At 39.8% G+C, this 23690-nt stretch overlaps 1 protein-coding gene across 6 annotated transcripts in view; it reads right to left on the reverse strand.

Moving 5' to 3' along the window:
• Positions 1-23690, reverse strand: part of LOC131682343 (uncharacterized) — a 364899-nt gene that overhangs the window by 163532 nt on the left and 177677 nt on the right. The gene's annotated exons all lie outside the window — the stretch shown is intronic.

A 23690-nucleotide genomic window follows, 5' to 3' on the forward strand; every position in this document is an offset into this window, starting at 1 on the left:
GTTTTTCGCAAAAGAAAAAAAACCAAGTAATGAACATTCAAGACAAAAAAAAGGTGCAAAGTGCGAAAAATTTGTATAGATAATGGGTTGGTTTTCGGCAGACGAAATCGTCGCCACCAACACCTCTACACCAGCAAAGTGCCCAAAGTATTGCACTATGTGTTTTAGCAGTGGTAGCAGTAAGCTACGTGATATCAAAAACAATCGCAAAAGTGCATAAGCACTATACCGAAAAGGTAGCGACGAGTGCCGCCAGAAGCGTCGCAATAGTTTAAAAAGACAGTAATAAAGAAAAGTAGGGAACAGTGGTCCATAAGGACAAAAATAAAGGAAAAACTTTTACAATGAAGTAGGGAACAGTGGTCCACAAGGACAAAAATAAAAGAAGAAAAAATTTCAAACGCGAACAAGAGCAACAACAAGAAGAATCTTCAACGACCGGAATATGGACATCATCCCACAGGAGACTTGGGACTTAGTGGACGAGTTCCTGGAGTACGTGAAGACGTCAAAAGGTAACGAGAGAAAATAATGATCAAGAAAACTATATCTATATAAATAAAAAGAAGAGAAAAATTAACAAATTTATAGACAAGGAGTTAGAGAAGGAGATAAACTATTCTACCACTTTTTGGCTTGTTTGCTTTTACATGTTTTACTTGCTTATTGTTGAAAATATCACGGTTTTCTGGATTAACAGTGTGTTTAGTGCAGAAAATATTCGCTGCCTGAATATGAAATTGAATGTCAATATAAATACTATTGCATTAACCTATTATTGCCCAACTTATTTTTCACGCGCATCACACATTGTGTTTTCCGATCGAAGAAAAATGATGTGGTCATTCCAGTAAAAAATTTTTTGTACTCAAGGTAGCTGATATTATAAGGAACAACCAGTGAAAATTTAAGATTGATCGGTTAATCGGTTCCTATACTATCGTGATCGCCGCGGATGAACTTTTCAACAAAATACAACTCCGAGATAATCGAGTTTTACTGTCGGTGCAGCGAGTCAACGGTCTAGCGTATCAAACACTACGTACCGCCTACAAGTGGTGAATGGGTAGCGGTCTATGAATAGCTGTAACTTAAGTTGTAGTATTCCGATCTTAATGAAACGTTGAGAAAATTTTCCTCAGCGTATGTAGTTTCAGAATATCTAATTTACAAAAATTCGATTTTTTTCATCCTAACAAAAATGTGTAACCCCTTAAGTGAAAATTGATTAAAAACAAAACATAAACACCGGTTTAACCACTCTAACTTCTCTAAACATATTCTGCAAGAGTATATGAACAATATTAACTCGTTGATAATGCCTGTTCTGCGTTATTAATTGAGTAATAGGAGTTATTCTTAGCACCTACTATATATAGTAGGTTGGGCAATAATGGGTTAAAATGGCACGAAGCAAAAACTGTCTTCTTTACTATATTGTTAACAGCAAATTAAAATGTTTCTTGCATAGCACGCTTGAGTGAGATACCTGGTGCGACTGACATTCAATTTGCGTATAATTTAACTATCTTCATTCTGGCCAGTGAGTTTAATCACTGAGAACTGACATACAAGTAATGTTTTCAACTTGTGTAAGAATTGAAACTGTTGCTTTGAAATGACAACAGCAAGTGGCAACTTACCACTGGTCGGCGCTTCAATCGGCCAGCAATCGCCAAATGGGACTTGTATGCAAATTTGGATACAATGGTGACTCACGCATGCAAACCTGTATGCGATGGTTATTTCCAACGAATTTTCATTTAAATGTTTACACAGGTTTTTCGGGAAAGTTTGTACTAGCTTACATGTCTGTTCTCTGTAGTTTAATTAAACGCGGCAATTATTAGTAACGTGCTCATTTTTCAAGTGTTTTTGAGCTCAGTTTTCTCTAAAACTTATTTATTATATAATTCGTTTATTCGATTCGGTTCAATGCGTTAGCTAAACGGAGCCATTGGTACATTCCTTGTTTTGACGTGAGTCTTTGTTTTTTTCCTTTCTCAAGGATTTTTATGAACGTGTCCACTGGAAAACGGACAGAGAAAGAATGACCGAAACGGTGAGAATGAAAAAACGGCGAAAATTCACCTTTTTATTGGAAACGTCGAGAAAAGATACGTCCCAAAGCAGGAAACGAACCTGTGATCTCCCAGTCTCTAGTTGGGTGCGTTACCCATTCCGCCATCGAGGAACTGTGATGATGTCATCACATATTCCCAATAGTATCGTGATCACCGCCGCAGCCTCCAATTCATCCCAATTGACCTATCGACCCCCAATGTCTCCTATAAGCAGATCGTCGCTTCTCCCTCTCATCGATCGGGCCTAATCTCTCTAGTTATCTATTTTTAAGTCCAGTGGCCTGCGCTCAAGGCTTGAGGCTATCCACTGCCAAAGTCTGGCGGCGATTGAGTTAGGTAGGGGGCAAACAGTTGTTTGGGATCCCAAATGGAACCAAAAAAGTGCTGTGCTGAAAAAACGATCATTTTGCCCCACCCTAATATACATTCATAATCTCTCATTCCAAACGTACAAACACGCGCGCGATCATCCAAGAACGCGAATATTATAACGGCACACGGTTATAAAATATAATTTATACACGCGAAGTTACGTACACTTTAGCACACGCGACAAACAAACGCACACGCGATCGAAAACGTTAACGTACAAACGCTCGAGCCTTTCCTGATGATACAAGCGCTCGCGAAATCTCTACGCCGTCACGTATCTGAATCGTACAGTGAATAACACATTCAGAATCACGGCCCGCTGCAATTGGCCTTAAGCAGTGTTTTAGTGGGTGACATTACTCATCTCGTCTGCAATTGTAGTTAGTGATACTGACGGGGAGCCCTTCCGAGAATCTAACTCTACAGTTCGAGTAGGATAACTATCGAAAAAAAATTATCGCACGTTTTTGGTAAAATAACACTGTGCGTAGTAATCCGACTTGTTTTATCGAATGTCGCGAAAACCGCTTTGAAAGGGGGGTCTCATTTTAACGAACCCAGGTAACCAGTAAGCATTAGTGCATGCATATAATTTGCATTTCAGATGCTTCTTGCAGCATATTAGCATTCGTTATGCATAACTGTTGTTTATCAGCATTAAAAAAACTGTTTAAAAACTTATTGACGGTAAATAGCATTCTGAATGCACTTGATCCCACGAAGATCCGTCCGAAAATAATTAAAATCCTGACCGTCCATTTTAGATAGCTATGAAACTTTACACATTTCATCGGCATGGAAGACTAAACATTTTCCACAATCAGTAAGATTATTTTGACTCAATAGCAATTTTTAAAAGGGCGTAAACATTTCTACGTGCATTAATTTCAATTTTTTGTTCGATTGCTGTGTTTTATACAGCAAAACTTTCTGAGGACGAGTTTGAGAATAAATATTTATGTGCGAAAAGAATATACACTGAAAAAAATGTTGTATCATTTTTCACAAAAACAAAAATTTGTGTTAAAAATTTAAATTGTGAAAAAACCCATTTTTTCTAATTTTTATATTTTGTCAATAAAAACCTCAAGAGAAAAGAAACATTTTGAAAGTGATTGTATGATGGAGAACTTATCGGTAAAAAAGTTTTTCTGACAATAACTCATTACAGAATATAATTCTAACTCTCATTTTAAATCAAAATGTATTTAACAAAAATCTTCCAAAATGCTTAGTTTATAAGATATTTGGAATTTTGTTCCAACAAAAATAGTTAGTGTGATTACTTTTTAAAAGTTATTCGCGTTACCCAATTATAAAATGTCAAAAATCTAATGTTTATCGTTTTAAGGACGTCAAAGAAATTTTTTCAGTGTATTTGGATCAATAAAAAAAATTTCTAACAAAAACTTTTGACATATTATTATATTTCTTACTATTTGCAGTCAAAAATACAATTTTCTTTATGAATATGATTCTAAACGCTATTTTTAATCAAATTGCTAAGAACAAAAATTTTCTGAAATGTAGTAGTTGTCGAGATTTTTCAAATTTTGCTCTAACAATTTAATTCTTTTGTTTTATTACGACATTTTCATAAATTATTCGCGTTTCTCCATCAACAATAATAACTTTTTCAAAAGGCCCATAACACATCCTGCAACTTTCTCTTTGAAATCAATGTGATATTGTAAACCATTTGAAAGCTAAAAGCTGTATAAAATACAGCAATCGATCAAAAAAAATTGAAAATAATGCTCGTAGAATTTTTCCCCCTCTAAAAAATTGCTCTTGTATCAAAATATTGCAATTGTCAGTGAAAATAATGGAGATTCATAAACCGAGCACAACTTCAAAGTTTCGTTCGAATGGAATCCCTCCAGTAGCATTTTTATGGCACAGCAGTAATGTAGTCGCATATTTTGCCAAAAGCGATTTTTAAATAGCATTTAAAGCGACTTAAATGCTTATCAGGTAGCCGTTAAGGCGTATTTTGCATGCTTATTGGTTACCTGGGATAAAAATAAATAAAATTTTAAGAACTGTTTTCCGTAAGATTAAAAATCTCCCTAGCTTTCGTGCTAGTTTCGCAATTTGATTGCATCAACCATTGCCGCCACCACCCAAGTTTCGTAATAAATTATCCGAAAATAGATTGTCGCCAAACATGTTTCCTTCCTATCCGATTGGTTGATTGGTCCTAACCTAGTTCCAACGGTGGGTGATTAATATTCCGTTGACATCCTGCTCCAAACTACAGACTATGTCAAATCGTGACATATATATCTTTTTTCTCACTCTCTCATACTGTCACTTCTATTTCGCAGCTCCGTTGAATCGCAACGCACTGCCCAAAACAGTTATTCAATCGCACCGGCTGGAAGCAACCAGTGTCTAATCCCGAACCCTGAGACGGGCATTGTGCTATGGGATGGAAAATATTTACTACCACCCGATTATATCGCTCGGGAGTCCATCTCAATGGTGGCTGATTACCTGGCCATAAATCCACAGTACCGACGTGATGGAGATACAGAATTATAAATTTATAGAACAATCTTCTATGTCTTTCTGGTTGCGTCGTTGGCGCTACCGCGCGATTCCTCGCGCTTCTCTTACACAGGGAATAGAGCTAACTTGATTTTTATAGGTTATGTTTACGTCGTCTGCCTGCTTCTTCGGTTCCACCGGATAGTGGCTGGGAGTGAGTGAGTGCGTCGAAGATTTATGATCTCTCTAGGAATTTTAATACCGTTGCATCACGTTTCGATTGATAATCACCCGTTTCGACCATCAATATGCAGTGGTGAGCGGTGAAAAGCAAATCATAGCCTGTCATTACGCGCCAATTTATGCCATTATAGTTTATAGTGCGAGACTTCTTCGGCCAATCCGTTTGGCTGCAACCAGTCGCATAACGGTCGATTCCAATTAAAATACCTTACATGTCACTCGCGCTTGAACTCGTTCCCTATCAAGCTCGCCGATTCATGCTGATGACACGGTATGGTGCGCTACTGGTTTTCCAAAAGGCGCTGGAAGCTTAGACATGCAAAAGATGGGTACGTTTTGCTATATGTACAGTGGTTCAATCAAGTGAGCAGCAACCAAGGCAGTGAGATTTTTCAACACGGAAGTTCTGAAGCACGTACCTAACGTACCTTTCGGTGTTCCCGATCGCTACCATGCCATGTGATTTTGTGTGATGCGGTCTGGAAGTTGTTTTCATTTTTTTTCTGTATCAGTCGTTCTGGGTAAGGAAACATGTGAAACTGGCTGTCGAGGGAATATTGCCTCTATTCGATGCCACAGAACTGCACAATCATTATCAAATCCTTAGTCATGGCCGCAATCTTTAGTTGAGATCGTAATGATGATGACTGCCCTATTATGTATTTTCTCTGGGTCTGGCTTTGAGGACCTGCGTGTTGTGATGCTTTCTTTCATGAACTGAAGGACAGGAAAATGTGTTTTTTTGTTCATTTTTATGATGCGGAACCGAGGAACGATTCCCGCCAGTTTGTTTTGATTGACTGATTTAACTTGCTACGGATACGCTTGCATAACATTATGCGTTGCAGTGAGTTGGTGCAATGTTTTTCTTGGATTGTTGAACATATGTAACCGTCCGTTTCATTACAGTGACTGATTCGTGATGTGAGGGAGTTGGCTTCTCTTGATAAATTGTCACTTCTAGAACTTCGAACTGGAGTCAATTGTTTTCTATTTGTAGGTTATGTGCGGCATTATTTTTAAAGTCCAATATTTGGTTTTCATTGAACCTTTGAGGGGGGGGGGACTTTTTTTCTAGAACTCGAAACGGAATGAAGACAAAATGTTTTGTTTTGATTAAAAATAAGACTGCATGGCCAAACATAACTTTTAACGGGAAAATTGTATCGGTTCAAAATGGTAGTATCTGGAGATTTGATTTGTTTTATGGTTGGAGTTTGGGGAATTGGTTGTAATGTCAACTTTCGGTAAAACCGGTCAAATATCCAAATCCAATACCAAATGTGCTGGTTTTATATACATAAAACACGGCCGTAGACTCCGGTGATTCACATTTCTAATGCCAAAAGATCCTGACTCCTGCGGTAGCAGACAAACGGTTATGTCACCAGTAAACTCTAAGCTTGCTCATATGACTCTTTCCACGCTTTTCTAAACTTTCTTCCTTGAACTCCTTGCTCTCCCTTGAGTACTATGGCTCTTAATATTCAAAAATATACTTCATTTTCCAGTCGCTTGCTAATTAAATGTCGTTAAAGAAAGAAAATTGATTCACTCTTAGTCGTTAATAAAAAAAGAAGAAAAAAAATAACACACTGTATGTTGCTTAATTTTGTTGTAATTGAAATTTTCCTATAATTTAAATTGTTCCATTTTCAAAAAACTCTTTGTTTTATACTTTCATGCTCATGTAGGGAGTAGAATACAGCGTTGCTACTTATTACGCTGTGCTTCTTTATACCACCTGTACAATTTATCAGAATACCGAAGCAAAATTCTTATGTGGGACAATGCATAACAAACTGCGTTGAAACAATAAAATTAGCTAAATAAAATCTTTCGCAAGTTATTTTTATTTTTATTTTTATTTGTGTTATAAATACATCAACATACATCATAAAGCTTCAATGATGTTGCATTTAGTGTTGCGGGACGTCGCTTATCTATTCTTCCGGCCATCACATCATATAAAAGGCATACTTAATATGTATAACTATGAATGATATGTGACAATTGATTACCTGGCAGTTCTTTTTTCATAGGATTGTGTGCTCTTTAGATGATGTCAAATAATATTCTGGTAGGGACATCACATCGCATCGGCGATAGAGTTGTGGGTATACGGCCAAGTTCCCCGTGGATGGTGCTGAACTGATATGACACTGTACAAAGTATATTGTTGCTTTGTGCAGTATCATAAGCTAGGAACAGACACCTGGAGAGTTTAATATGCTGTGGGAAATACGTATTGTTTGGTCTGAGTAGGACAATGGCTGATATTTCTTGTTATCATCCAATAACTGATGTTTGATTAAATGTAGCTTTTTTATGAACAGACTCAAGTACATTTTGGATGCCATGGTCCATTCTCGTTGGTATGGGTGTCTTCATGACTAATAGGTGGATGTGTGTTCCTACTTACAAGTCAGTTCATCACTTTGCTTGGGTAGAGATAAACGTGAGCCTCGCTAGTTTTGACTTTGAGTATTGGCTGGGAAGGAGTATAGGACTGGCAACTGGGAGAATGTTGATTGTTTCACTCGACCAGTCACTTTGGCTCTTGGAAAAGACGAATCGCTTCCCCAGATCGGTGTGATTTGTTCGAATTGAATGTTCAGTAGTTCAAATCTGCTTTTGTTCTAAGCGGATTGAGTTAATCGGAGGATTGGTCGTGTCCGAGAGTAGAGGTGAATATCTCTTAAGTATCTAATGAAGGGTGATGGTCTCTGCAGAACTTGAAAATCAGGACAGGAACTATACAGGCGTTACGGAGGGAAAATTAAAACCAATTATAAAACACATTATTTTTGTTCACGATTGGTTTTTTTTTGTGAAACCTTTGTTGTTTCAGAAATCATGAAACATTATTAAGGAGTTTAGAGCAATTTTTTTCGTCCACGTGAAATTGCTCGGATTCAAGTCTCTCAACGCCGTTTCTGTAGTCTAAACTTTATTGACGTGCACTTTACACCATACCAAACAGCAAAGCTTGAAACTCGCGTTGAAGGAATCTGTGGTCTTTGGAAAAAAAAATCCCAGCTATTTCCAACGGTGTTTGAGTTGTGGGAATGCGGTTGAATCACCCCAATCTTTCTTTCGCTACCCTCGAAGTCAGATCTACCTATTCTCAAACTACGCGGTGTACTAATGGCAGTCAGTCTCTCACGTGTCAGTACTGTAAATAATCAACACACGACAGAAAACGCAGCACGGGAGTCTGAAAACAAAACAATTGCCACAACAAAAACTAATACTTTAGTACAAACTCTTGTTCAGCAACACCATCAGCAAAAGCTAAATCAGTGACACCCTTCTCCAGCGCATAAGAGGAAATAAATAGCAAAAGTAAAAGTGACCGATTTGTTAACAGAAGAGAAAGTAAACATTTGTACTTTGATCCATTTAAATTAGTTCGCATCCCATGAGCGACGGGAAGAACTGTTTGTGCTACGTTTGTAAGAGGAATATTCAGAAAAGTTTTCTGAATTGAATACCGCACGAAAAGCCCCATCGCTACTCCTAGAAGGCACAGCTTTATTGTGTTTTGTGTTCCATTTCATCTTTCCACGTTAGTCCCGAATATAAATTTTGCACAAATTAAAAGTTATTTCACAAAATAAATTTCAAAAAGTCAACTTTTGATTATATGAGTAGAGTAGAATGGGGTTAAATAGGTATGAGGGTACAATAGGTACAGGGCATTATCTTTACTATGTTATTGCATCGTTCGTGTTGCGTGAATCAGATGCACGGTAGAGAACAACGTCGTTTATGTTTTCGCGTGTTGTTCTGCGAAAACTCATTGTCATTCGTCCTCAGTACAGAACATTTAATCAATGTAAAAAAAATGTCAAGTGAGCAGGCATTGTAATTCTCTCTCACTCACGATGTCCAACTTTTTCGAGATAAGATGAGTCGCAAAATTCTCCGTCTGCACAAATAATTTTCCGGATAAAATTTATTTGATTTCTTCCTTCGCACCAGAGAATGTGATAATATTTTAATTTCGTGAAAATCAAGGAAAGCGTCAAAATATACACTTAATTTCAAAGAAAAGCGGCAAAGAAATACGACAGACTTGTTTTTTCGTGTTTTGGAATAGCTATAGTAAGGCAGCGAGCGCAAAAAGGATACCGTGATAAACTCATTCGCTCATTCTCCGGCAGGTTTATTTATCCGAAGAAATAACACGTTGTATTTATCCGGAAAAGTTGTGTGAGTGCCAATAACTTTTTGTCTGAAAATGCAAAAGTTGCATTGAAAATTTGGTATTACGCGATTTGACCGTTAATAGTATGTTCAAATTACTTTCACGGTGGACAGTGAATAAGATGTAGTTTCGTTCTCACCATAAAATGTTGCACTTTGCAAGACACTTCTAGTATTTTAGTTGGGGGTAGAGTGGTTCTAAGTTTATTAAATTCAGAGAGTTAACTTTTTAATGGTTCGAGATAGAGTTTCTCAGTCTTTCAGAAAATGAAAGAAAATCAAATGTAAAAATGAACGTTGTCGAAGAGACTGGACTTTTTATTTTACTAGAAATTCACTGAAAAATAGTTAAATTGACTTTTACTGTTTTGATTTTTCGTTAGGATGAAAGTAAGATTAGAAACACTTTCAGATATTTTGAAGTAAAATTGTTGTAAATATTGCAAGATATAAAAAATATCTTCATTTTTGGTGGTGTATACTACGAAGTTTGATATTTCATATAGCAGTATATTTAATATTAAGTGCCCTAATTGAAGATAATGATATTTGAAATAGTATGTAAATGTTCTCATCTCTCTCCTTTTATTACTATATCTCTATACTATACTCTATCTATACTCATATAGGTACATACGTACAAACGCTCGTGGCCTTCGCGATAATACAAACCTGGTCACAAACGCGACCATGCAATTGCGGACACCTACACATACTTTCACTCGCGATTTCGCCTACATTAAAACACCCGGGTAGTTAGGTAAACGTAGCACCTATAAACATACAAACGCGGTCTCGCGCGATCATGAAAACTGTCACGTACACAAGCACACGTACAAGTCTAACCTCGGTCGTAGCTGCCTAGACTCATGCCTTCAGTTGGACCAATAAAAATGACGCTCATATTCACTAGACAACACGTTTCATGGCGATTTGACCGGGAACTCTAGTGATACGGGGTAAATCATTCCCTGTCAGAATGTTAATTGTACACCGAAACTAAATATCATGAATCGGTCACATCCGGAAGTCATTACCATCCGGCTTAGCAACTTAGGTCCATACATTCAGTTGAATCAATCAAAAAATAAAGCTCATATCCACTAGATAAAACCTTCCATGGCGACATAATTGGGAACTCTGGTGATATGGAAGATCTTACTTTCTTCTATCATCTACACCATAAACTAAGTATTAGATTAACGGTCCGCTCGCGATTATCCAAGTACACATGCGAACGGCACACGGTTATAAAAAGGACAGATTAGTACACGCAACATACAAACGTACACGCGATTGAACACGTTAACGTACAAATGCAGGTTAGTACACGCAACATACAAACGTACACGCGATTGAACACGTTAACGTACAAATGCTCGAGCCATTCGCGATAATACACGGGATCACGAAATCTCTACACCCGCACATATCTGAACCGTCGAGTGAATATCAAATTCAGAATCACAGCCCGCTGCAATTGGCTTTAAGCAGCGTTTTAGTGGGCTACATTGCCTGTCTCGTCTGCAATTGTAGTGTGTGATTCTGACGGGGGCACCTAGCTCTACCGTTCCAGTAGGACAACTCTCAAACAAAAAAGATCTTGTTAATATTAGAACCATCCTAGCTTCTGTTCGAAAGATAAGAAGGTCTTTGCAAAGTACAACAACTTTCCTAAACATACTATAAAGCTAAATTATTTACATATATTTCCTGATGTTGACGTGAGTCATGTTTTTTCCTTTTTCGAGGTTTTTAGGAACATGTCCAATGGAAAATAGACAGAGAAAGAATGACCGGAACGGTGACAATTCAACTTTTATTGGAGACACGGAAAAAAGATATGTTTTCAAGCAGGAATCGACCCTGCGCTCTCCCAGTCTCTAGTTGGGTGCGTTAACCACTCTACCATCGATGAACTGTGATGATATCATCACAGATTCCCAACAATATTGTGATCACCACCACAGCCCCAATACCTACCAACGGACCCATCTACTCCTAATGCCTCTTATAAGCAAATCATCATCTCCCCTTATTCGAATATTTTCAGCTTCAGTGGATCGCGTGCAGGCTTGAGATATAATCATCGCTGTTTGCTTCCCATTAGCTCGCTCACACATCGCCAGACCTTGGAAAGGTCGAGGGTTTGTGCATTAGGCCAGAGTCCCCAAGGTTGCAGGTTAGAATCCTGCTTCTAGGGGGATTTTTTTCACATAAATGCTTTCGTTTAACTCACCATTTCGATCTGTTTTCCCCGTTGTATAACACCAAAAAAGATTAAATGATCATGATCAGCGCAGAGTCCCTTTTTAAAGCAACTTTCCTGAGGATCGTTTTTATTAACTGTAAAAGTTGCTTTCGCTTCTGCCGGGTTCAGCTGTGATTGCTCGATTTTTTGAGTATCCAGGAAAGATTGTCGGTTTTAAAAATTTCCTTTTATATACATTGCAAAGAATACGGGTGTGTCTCAGGATGATTCATGAATCCGAAAATATTTACTAATTAGTCTAGTAAGATTAATGTCAACCACCAGGCTAGAAGCTGGATGCTTGAAGCGGCTACACGTCGGAACAGGGAACAAAATGAATTATGGCAGATAACGTTTGAACATGGATTTCCGACGAAACTGATAGGGCAGATTCGTATGAGGTTGAAGAGTGAAGTCAGAAGAGCCGGGGAGATATACGACTCGTTTGTGATGTTAGATGGATTAAATCAGCTTGATGCACTTCCTTCCTTATTGTTCAAAATAGCATTCGAATGTGCGGTATGAAGATCTGGTGTGTTATGTAACGGAGCTACCATCACGACATCGACAACAATAACTTCCACAGTTACTCTGCCTTCATCAAAACTTCAGGTGGTGTAGCTTTTTTAATAACGAACAACTTTGTTGAAGGTTGTATAATGATTGGAGGTTACCGGTTTTTAGTTTCGATGCTCAAAAATTCGTTCTATTCTAAGCATGTGCGAGAAAGAGAGGCAGTATATAACATTATATTAGAATATCTTTTTACCACCATCTTTTTTCCTTTTTTCAGCTAGACATCTGAGGATTTTATGGTACATAAGATGATTCTCACATTTTTTACTGAATTGTTTCCATTGCCGATATTTCAAATATTTTTAAATACAAACTTGAAAATTCTCGTGAGTAAACCAGAAGCATGCGAACAAGTTTGTATTTGGAATGGGGCTTCTGGTGTCAATTATCATTCGATTGAGTGGTGTAAGTCAATTTTTGAGACTGTCTACTGGGCATGTAACGCTAATGCACAAAGAGAGATCAGCTACAGCCCTGTTCATCAGACAATCTGGAAGAAGTCGTCGACTGGGTGCAATTGAGGAATATGCGCGTGGTTGAAGTACATTTGGTCGTGATGTGGAATTACCTGCATACGATGTTGATGATGCGGCGTGCAAATGTGACAGGTCAGTTTCAGTGACGTCTCACAAATAATCTATTAGAACGTAGTTCACGGCAACCCTGACATATAAAACTCTCATCTTTTGCAACCGACTAAGGACAGTGAGTATTTATCTGTGTTCCCCTTTTGCTTTGAGAGAGATGAATGCCTTTTTCAATTATCATAGATCGTTCGTGTGATCATCTGATAAGATTTTTTTTGAAGAACTGTTGCTGGAAAGTGTCCGATGTTTTCGTAAAATTCGCCCTTTGATATTTTATTTAACCTTTCTCAATTTCCCCTTATATTTAGTAACAGCAGTTCTGTTGTCTGATTGATCAACAGTAATTTTCGCATTATTGTAACAATTGAGATAATGGGTATGAAATTAATCCATTTTTATGAAGAATGTTATGAATATGCGCCTGTAGACAAATATGCTACACCGGCATTTTGAAACTTCTCTGGCGTATTAAATGAACTTCATCATCGTTGATTTTCTCTTTTTCTTGTTCTATGCGTTATTGTTCATTGAACACATGCATTGTCATGGAACTAAGTGTCAATTATTTTTCAAATCCATAACGAAAAACGTTGCAGTCATAACAAGTACATAATTGACACTATCCGTAATTACCTACATTGCCCCATTCTTGAGGGGTAACAATGGCGACTCTAAGATCATCTTTAATTCCAACAAGTCACTTAGGTACCTACCCTGCAGTGTCTGAAATCGCAGACATCCCAGGGGAAGAAGTGTCCGTAGAAGATCCGCAAAGTACCTTATAATTGAAATAGCGATGACAATTGTCCAATTACTGCCCCTCTGGTGAAGAGGAAAAACAATAACAAAACAGTCGTCTACACTGCCAGCTATCGGTCCGGACGAAAGAAGGTGCAGACTGTGTTGTTATAACCGCTGAAGTTGAATCCGATGGGGGAACAATTTTCCAGATGTCATACAGAGTTGGAGCTCACTTATGACAGCTATAGCCGGATTGGTTGACAGCCATACGCTGCTATGCTGCCGAGAATTGCATAATGATGGGCTTTAAAACCACGAAGATGATTTTATCAGTGGCATCCAGATTGTTATGTGTGAGGCGGTCTTCTGTGTGCACCAGGCACAACAATTGCTGCCGGACAAAAGAGTCCGATAATTATGATGGCATGTGCGATCAGGAAAAGTAATTGCAAAGATATAGTTGGATGGTCAGTTTTTTCCCATAATTTTATAATAATTTTACACATTATGTTTTATGAGTGCGTCCAAATCTTTTATTGAACAATAAAGTCATGTTTATTGCTCATTTTCGGCAGTTAATCCTATTCATACCTTGGAATATAACAGCATAGGGCAAATAGTGCGTCCTGGCAAAGCTACACTTCAATTAGATCTTTAGTGAAGATACCAGCCGATACAAAGAAGCTGTCACCATTTCACTATATTTAAAAACAGCCTCCAACCAGTAACTCTGTCCCATCATCGACATGCAGTTTTTCAAATCTTGCTATCGCTGTAAACTTTCGCTTTGATTGGTTCACAACCGCCAGACCTTAACCGTATGTCATCCACTAATCATAGCCTGCTGCGGTTCACATGCAAATTAGTGGAAACACCCTGCGGATCAGCAGTTCAGACGGGGAAGCCGCATCGATAGCCCTTTTAACTATGCTGCTCCGCGTCGGCTCGTCAAGAATAATGCCATAAACTAGTCGTAACGAGCCGTCATAAGATTAGCCGCGTTGCCCGACAATGAATCAGAAAGTAATTTCCACTGAAAGCGGGCAATTTTCCAACAAATGATCTAATCGCGTCGGCAGCCGATAGAGCCAATTTGTAGCTGAGAAAGCCCGAGCGTTCCCGAGATGAAGATACCAGCAGCGCCGAAGGAGCAAATCGGATTGTCAATTTTTCCTCCTGGGAAAGATAAATTTATTCCATGTCTCGGCTGGCATTGCAACTAGCCGCATACCTATAAGGGAACGCAGTCCTGCTGGGTGAACCTGTTGTACTGTTGGCTGCTAAGGAGCAAATCTTGAGCGCGATTTGCATTTCTCGAACATACAACACGCACCAACCAGCTAGCAGCAGAAACAGCCACGGAAGGTGATTTATCTTTAGCAATTTGTGGTACTGCTTCACAGCAAAACGAGCCCTTCCAGCTGCGTAAAGGCTTCTCAAATATTTATAGATGCCCGGGTGTGCGATAGCACCTCTAGAACTTATTAGTTGCCGGCTGGACAAGTTCGCACACATAAACCCAATTTGTTTACGGTGCTAATCGTGCACTTGGCAGATTCCCGACCAGCTGATTAATAAGCATAGCAAATCAGTTATGCGATGATGGTCGGCTAGTTTTCCCATAATCCTGTGGTTAAACCATAAGCTCTCCGCGTAGTGTATTCTTGGCTCACAGATAAAAAAAATGCATTCAGCTGGGTATCATCGAAAGGTCAACAACGTCAACATAGGGCGCACACGTGAATCTCATCGGATTGGGCGGACATGTAGGCCAGACAACATACCAACATGTTCACTGCTGATCGGTCCGAGATCAACATGTGGTGCACGTTGTACAAGTCAAGAAGCTGCAAGAAGCTAATTTTTATTACAACCACCGTAGATCTGCCCGTACTGATTGAAACCGGCAACGAATCAGGTAAGCTAGGGGTGATCCAATTCGACAAGGCTACACCTCGTCACGACTCTCTCGGGTGCTTCTTTGCCAGCGATACTGCCTCGCTGTTGATGGGGAACTTGTATACAAACATATGGATCACGGAAATGCACCAAGAAAGTGAGAACAAATCTGCGCCCATCCCCGCCCTTCGCTCAGTCAGCCGCAGGCAAACCCGCTTCGAATAGGCACACGTGAGCGTTGACATGAGCGACATAATGTTCCGGAGCCCCAAGAGGGACATTGTACATGATCATATCACTCTTTTTGCCTATATATGCTGTTTCGAATGCGTCGTACGTGATGGTATGCTTTACCGGCCCGACTTCCAGGCCGTGGGATCTGATAATTGCCCGGTGCTGATTGCAACTTAAACAAATGAAGAATGGGGTTTTACTGGTGGTTGTCGTGATGTCGTGAAAATTGTACGATCGGAGGATTCGGGGAAGATTCAGGCGTCTTTTCTTCTTCTCTGAATATGTGAAGTCGGGTTTACACATAGTATTTCGTCATTCGCCAAGTGTTATATCATAGCTGACAATGTTCTTAATATCCGAGAATTTTGGATATTTGCAATTGAAATCGATTTTTTTGACGCATAGTCAAATATTTAGTCGAGTTTTATTCCATGGCACGATCACCATAATTTCTGTTCTGTTTGATTCGAATTGACATGTTATCACTACTTATCGAAATCATTGAAAATACGAAATGTAATTTTTGGAAAATTTGAGCAGTGCATCACAGTTATTGTAGAAAATATCGTACATTGAACGGAACGAGAGAATCCCGAATAATAGGAGAGCCCGGGGTTAGTTGGCTGTTGGGGTAAGTTGGTGCAGTGGTTCGGTTTAGTGGTGGTTTTGGTGAAAATCAATTATTTTTTAAAAATGCTAGAATCTGATTTAGAACTGAAACTGATAGAAAATCTACAAACAAAAAGAATCAATATAGAAACTTTCAAACCTTCATAAATAATTCTTTGAAAATATATTTTAAAAGTTAAACAATATGCACTTTTGAAATAGAACAAATGTTCGAAAACTTTTCCTATGGTTAAAATGACATAATTCCGAAACCGTTTTCTTTACAGATTTAAATCATCGAAGAAGTTTTCTAATATACAACTTCGCGTATTCTGATATATTAACATTAATGAATTCTCCTAAAAGTCATGATGGAGAAAAAATAGAGACAATGTGTATTTAGAGAAATTGTTGAAAATGTCACCTAAAACAACTTTGTTGAAGGCATATCGTGCTATAAAACGATATTTGCGAAATTTTCTTATATCAAATTTTCTTCAAAATAACATTTTAATGTTTGTAACTAACAGAAGAGATTTATCGTATACAGTAATAAATATCAGAAAAACAATCTCGAAAACATTAGGTTCAAACAAAATTTGTTTGAAAAGTAAATTCTTCATGACTCCAATACTTCCAGGAGGATATAATCCCAAATTTTTTTTATCAGAAGTTACGATGTTCAGAGTTGTAAAATTTTTTGAAGATACTGAAACCTTTAAAGTTTCCTAACCTGCTGGAGACAAACTGAGAATGCCATTTTTCATAATTTTACTTCGACTTTCCGACAGTATTATTTTCGTTTTTAGTCAAAAAAACATTTTCAGCAAATGTTGAAATTATGCAATTTCATAGGCATTCAACCTATTTCTGGTAATCTTACGGTTATGGTTAGTTTCAGAACGCCGGAATCAGTTTCTATTTGAGTCTTCTCATGTAGGTGTTTTATACGATACTGGTATGATTTGACAACTATGGGATCCCGACTACGAGATCAGTAACAATATCCCATTCCCACAATTTTCCAAAAGTCTCCGTGATGCTTAAAACATTATATTCATTGAGAATTGTCCAGATAATTGTTATTGTAAAATTTAATTAAAATATTTAGCATCAGTAAGACTTTTTCTTCAATCCAATTATTTTTGGTTTGGTGGGAACCCCCCCCCCCCTCTTGGCTACGCCACTGAGTTGCCGGATTCCCTTTTCTCCGCTTCCTAATTTTTTTTTTCTCTCCAAGAGAATTGCTCTCTGGACCCCTAGAAATGGGTGGCATGTTTATTTTTGTTCGGATGCTCTCAGTTCAATCGAAGATGGCGTCAAAACAGCAAGCACTCCGCGAGCGTGTTGTACGGTTTTACGAAACGCATGGTCATCGTGGAAAAAAGTTTACGGTAGGCCAATTTTGAGACGAAAACGTGCCCATGAGTACAGTTTACTGGACATCCCTGAGCGTGCAGCGGAAGGCTGGTAGCGGCCGCCCGGCGAAGATAATGACGAAGAAAAAGAAGAAAGCTGTTCGACAACAAGAACGGAATGAGTTTGCGTGACGCCGGCCGAAAACATCTCTGCTCCCATACCTTGATTCACCGAACCCTCAAGATGGAGGAGATCATCTGTCGGAAGAAGACTCGGTCCCCCAAGTACACGGACGAGCAGATAGCGATCGTGAAATCGCAGTGCCGGTGGATGATGAAGAACTACCGCGGGACGTCCTTCGTACTGGACGACGAAAGTTACTTTCCGCTCTCGAAGATCCACATTCCAGGAAATGACAGCTACTATTCCAGCGGTAAGTCGACCACACCCCCAAAGTAAAATATAAGTTTAGGCATCGCCATATCGGACAGAGGGATTTAAAAGCCGTTCTTAAAGGAGCATCATGCGGATGGGAAGTACGTCTTCTGGCCAGAAAAGGCGTTTTGTCATTACGCTAAGAAGACGCTGGAGTATCTTGAGCAGAAAGAGATACCATATGTACCGAAAGAAAGGAACCCGACCAACTTGCCCCAGTGCCGTCCCATTGAGGATTTTTTTTGGCTCCCTCAGTGCTCCAGTGTACGAAAATAATTGGCGGGCCAAGGATACGAGGCAGTTGACCACCAGGATCCGAAATTGTATCCGGAAGATGGACGTCAGTGCCGTCCAGCGCTCTTGAGAGAGCATCGCGATTAAGTTGCGTCGTACGGCCAGGACCCCTTCTCTAATATTCATTGAGGTTTTTTTTGAAGAATAAATATTATGATTTTAATAAAAAATACTGAATTTGTTGAAATTTTTTTTATTTGTTTTTTTACTACACGACTGAAAAAATTCTCAACAGGTCTCACGGGAGCTGACTGCTAACTACTTGACCGTAGCTCAGATAACACGTGTTCGAGCTAATAAGATACGCGTTATAGTGAATAACCTCGACCAGGCAAGCCAGATTGCTCGCTAGGAGTGTTTTACTAGGCAATCCAGGGTGTATGTGCCTTGAAGGGAAGTGGAGATCTATGGGGTCGTCGCCGAACCGACTCTGAAGTGCGAAGACCTATCGATGCACGGGGTTGGCTGCTTTAAGGATCCTTCACTTCAACAGGTGAAGATTCTGAAATGCAAGTAATTGCATTGAGCAAAAACTGAGGATAATAACTTCTTCTCTGTCAGACTCGCTTCGGGTCACTTTCTCCGGGTCTTCTCTTCCCAACTGTCCTCCTGGATATGGTTCGTCTACCTGTTCGCCTGTTTGTACCGCGAGTAATGAACTGCAGCAATTGCAATAAGTGGCAATGAGAAACGGTGCGGCAAATGCGAGGGAGAACATGAGGATGACGCTTGCGGTATGAGAAACTGAAAAGTATATCTACTGCGGAGGCCCACCGCATGGTCTTAAACCATACCCCGCGTACAAGCAGCGCGGGGATAAAATTAAGCGCTTCCGTAGCTCGAAGTGGTCTTATGCAGAAATTCTAAAGAATGCTCTGACTCTGACGAAAACTCCTTTGCTCTTTTGGATGGCGTTGAGCAAGAATCTGACGACCCGCAAGAGGGAACATCTTTTGCTAACTCGGGGGAATCCAGGAAGAGGAAAAATCTAGTCTAGGCTTCGTCTCTTGAGAGTGCGCCAACTACAATCAATACATGCAACGGAAGTGAGGCCCTAAAACCGAAGTAAGTTGCTCCAGGACTTGTAAATTTTATTCTAACAAGGAGAATCCCCGACTTCCAGCCAGGGACATCATAAGCCGCAAGCGTCCCCTTTTTCAAACAGACACTCGATCCTGTAACGGACTAATGAAATTTTCTGACATAGTGGACTTAGTTTTCACAGCTTTCAATGTTACTGATCCTCTTAAAAGAATTCTGATACGTTTTCTCCCTATAGTGCAAACATTTTTGAAGCAGTTGACTGCTGGATGGCCCCTCCTTGCAGCGATCGTATACTTCGATGGCTAAGTCATCAAACGAGGTCACTGATACGATCACTATCCTACAGTGGTGTTGCAGAAGTATCCTCCCGAAAATCGATTCCTTCAAATTTAAAATGTGATGCTTTCGCATTATAGAAAACTTGGTTAACTTCCGATATAAATTTCAACTTCCACGACTTATATCATTCGTTTGGACCGAGAAAACCCTTATCGAGGAGTACCTTTGAGGACACGGAACATCGATTGGAAGAGTTGCGCGACCGCGATACCCGAGAAAACCAAATCCACACAAGAACTTCCTGCGGAGGAAGAGTACAAGCTTTTGGCAGGCTTCATTCTCGACAGCGCGAATCAAACTCCGACTAAACCAGTACCCGGCGTGAACACCCACGGACGGTCTCCCACCCCGTGGTGGGACAAAGAGTGCTCAGAGTTGTCCGCGGAAAAGTTCAAAGCCTATAATGACTTCTGGGACGTAAGAAAGGCCAATGAAAACTCTAAAGAAGGCCAAACAACGTAGTTATTGGCACCGGTTCGACGACAGGTTAACGAGAGAAACAGCGAGCACTTTTTGGAGTACGGCTCTACGTATGCGTAACCGAAATAGTACCAACGAGAACATGGAATATTCAAACTGGTGGATATTCGCTTTCGCCAAGAAGATCTGTCTGGACTCTATTCCGGTAGAGAAAACGTACCGCTCCACGTTTACACATGATATCGCGACCGAAACACCGTTTTCGATGGTGGAGTTTTCAATGGCTATCTTATTATGCAACAAAAACGCCCCTGGTTTAGACAGAATCAAATCCAACTTATTTAAGAATCAGCCTGACACTACAAAGAGGCGCTTGTTGAATTCATTCAACAAGTTTCTTGAGGGTAACATTGCCTCTCATGACTGGAGGCAAGTAAAGGTCATCATGAATTCTAAAACCAGGAAAACCAGCCTCCGACCACAACTCGTATCGACCGATTGAAATGCTGCCCTGTATCCGCAAGTTGTTCGAGAAAATGATCCTATTTCGACTCGACAATTGGGTCGAAGCAAATGGCTTACTGTCAGGTACACAATTTGGCTTCCATAAGAGCAAAGGGACGAACGATTGCCTTGCGTTGCTTTCTACAGAAATCCAAATCACCAATGCTAGCAAAGAGCAGATGACATCAGTCGGGATATTTAACTCAGCTTTTATCAACATTATTTCTAAGAAGCTGCACCAGCATGGCCTTTCACCGATTTTAATTAAGTTTTTGCTAAACCTGTTCTCTGAAAAGGACATGAACTTTTCGCATGGCGTTTTAAAAACATCGCGATTCAGCTGCATGGGTCTTCCTCCAGCGCTCATGTCTAATCCTCCTACTCTACAATTTTTACGTGAATGAAATTGACGATTTTTTGCACAATTCATGCACGCTAAGGCAACTTGCAGACGACGGGGTGGTCTCTGTTACAGGGCCCAAAGCTGCCGATTTGCAAGGACCATTGCAAGATACTTTGGACAATTTGTCTGCTTGGGTTCTCCAGCTGGGTATCGAGTTCTCTACGGAGAAAACTGAATTGGTTGTCTTTTCTGGGAAGCATGAGCCGGCGCAACTCCAGCTTCTATTAATGGGTGTAACGATCAATCAGGTTTTCACATTTAAATATCTCGGGGTTTGGTTCGACTCTAAAGGTACCTGGGGATGTCACATTAAGTATCTGAAACAGAAGTGCCAACAAAAGATCAATTTTCTCCGGACAATATCAGGAACATGGTGGGGTACCCACCCAAGAGACCTGATCAGGTTATACCAAACAACGATATTGTCGGTGATGGAGTAGGGGTGTTTCTGTTTCTGCTCCGCTGCGAACCTACACTTCATCAAACTGGGAGAATCCAGTATCGTTACTTGCGCTTTGCCTTGGGTTACATGCACTCGACCCATACAATGAGTCTCGAAGTGCTGGCGGGCGCTCTACTGCCCAAAATCGTTGTTGGGAACTCTCATATCTGTTGCTCATCCGATGCGACATTTTAAATCCGTTGGTAATTGAAACCTTCTATACTCATCGAGCTTAATTCCCAAACCCGATTTATGTCATCAATCATTCTTCGTACAATCCCAACCGTTTCCGTTTCGTAGATACTTTTGATCTATGAAGGAAGAGATTCGTGGAATCCCGAATGATATACGCCCGCAAGTGATCTCCAATATATTACATTATAAATTCAGAGAAGTCGACTGTGACAAAATGTTCCACACTGACGGATAAAATCTCGATGGGACCACTGACTTCGTATTTTCAACGATAATATCACCGCTTTATACAAGCTCAATGATCCTGCTTCAGTTGACGTCGCAGAATTAGTTGCTATTCAGTATATCCTTGGGATCATCGACATTTTGCTCACAGATTACAATTTCATCATTTAGGACAGCCTCAGCTCTATCGAGGCTCTTTGTGCGATGAAGTCCAAAAACAATTGCCATATTTTCTGGGAAAGACGTACGTTATCTGAAAAATCTTACCAGATTACCTTTGTTTGGGTCCCCTGGGCAATGAAAAGCCCGACTCTTTAGCATAGGTGGGCGCGTTAGAAGATTTTGCTTCAATTTGCTTCAACGAATTTTTCAGTAGCTGTCGTCAGAGGACACTCAACAGTTGGCAAACCTCGTGGAGCAATGGGGAAGTTGGACGATGGCTGCATTCTATTATTCCGAAGGTATCAAGGTTCAGAGGGATGGATGTGGGTTGGTATTTCATTCGTGTAATGTACCGGCTCATGTAGAACCGATGGATACGTATTTGCGGCGTATTGGGCTTGCAGAGAGTAGTCTGTGCGCTTGTGATGAGGGCTATCACGACATCGAGTACGTTGTCTGGGCGTGCGTCGGATATTGTGACGCCAGGTCTCAGTTAAAGGATTCGCTTCGGGGCCGAGGTAGTCCACCCAATGTCTTAGTTCGGGATATGCTGGCAAATCGCGATTTCCCTTATATATCCCTTATTTACATCTTTATAAAAACGATGAACATCCCAATTTAGCCACTCTTTTTTATTTCTCGTTTCTAGAAACTCCCTGTCCTACTTTGTAGACCCGACCAGTGCCAGAGTGCACCTATGCGACGGTCATCGCCCTTACCACTACGCCTGCATAGCAGGAAACTGAAGCGATAGCGACTCGAGATCCGATGACTCAGGAAGGATTCCCCGCTGGTTCGAAGAATACCATCCGCCAACCCGGTACTCGACGACCTACTAGACTGAGGTGCTAATTTGTGTTGCTGATCTCCCGTTTGCCCGAAAGTTGCAAATTTTGCGCTACTTTAAATCATTTCACTGCTTCACAAAGATTAAGATGGTATATTAGTACATTAATAGTAATTAGTAGTCAAGTAGATATGCCCATACAAAGTTTGATAAAAAATTACATTATTTAATGCAAATTTATTAATCACGTAATATTTTCTGTAAGGAAAGAATTTTTTTCCAAGCTTTTAAAACTACCTTAAGGGATCGAAACCAGTATAAAAATATTTTTGAAAAAATTTTAAGAATCGAATAGAAGATATTATAGCCAAAAATAGAATTTTGCCTTTGATCAAGTCTCCCCATGTTCCCCTAATCAGCAGTCAAACATGATGAAGTCAGTGTGCATTCGCTAAAATCATCTTCACAACGCAACGCAACGCAGCAACGGAAATAAATCAGTTTGCATTCCTGTTTTAACACTTCTTAATAAAGTTTAATATTAATAAACGTCTCTCTTACTACGAAATCATTATACAAGTGCAATTCCAACTATCTACAGGAATAGTACTTGACACAAGAAAAAAATAAAGATGCAGGCAAATACCTTTTGTACAAGATCCTGCATTTTATTCAAATGATCGCCGGGTAATATCAGCACCGACACGATAGAAACCACGAAAAAGTTCGTCGCGTGATTGAATATTATTAAAAAATATAAGCAGTGCTCCTTATAGCCGGCTATCC

Source organism: Topomyia yanbarensis, chromosome 2, assembly GCF_030247195.1.
Source record: "Topomyia yanbarensis strain Yona2022 chromosome 2, ASM3024719v1, whole genome shotgun sequence".
NCBI classification, from domain to species: Eukaryota; Metazoa; Arthropoda; class Insecta; order Diptera; family Culicidae; genus Topomyia; species Topomyia yanbarensis.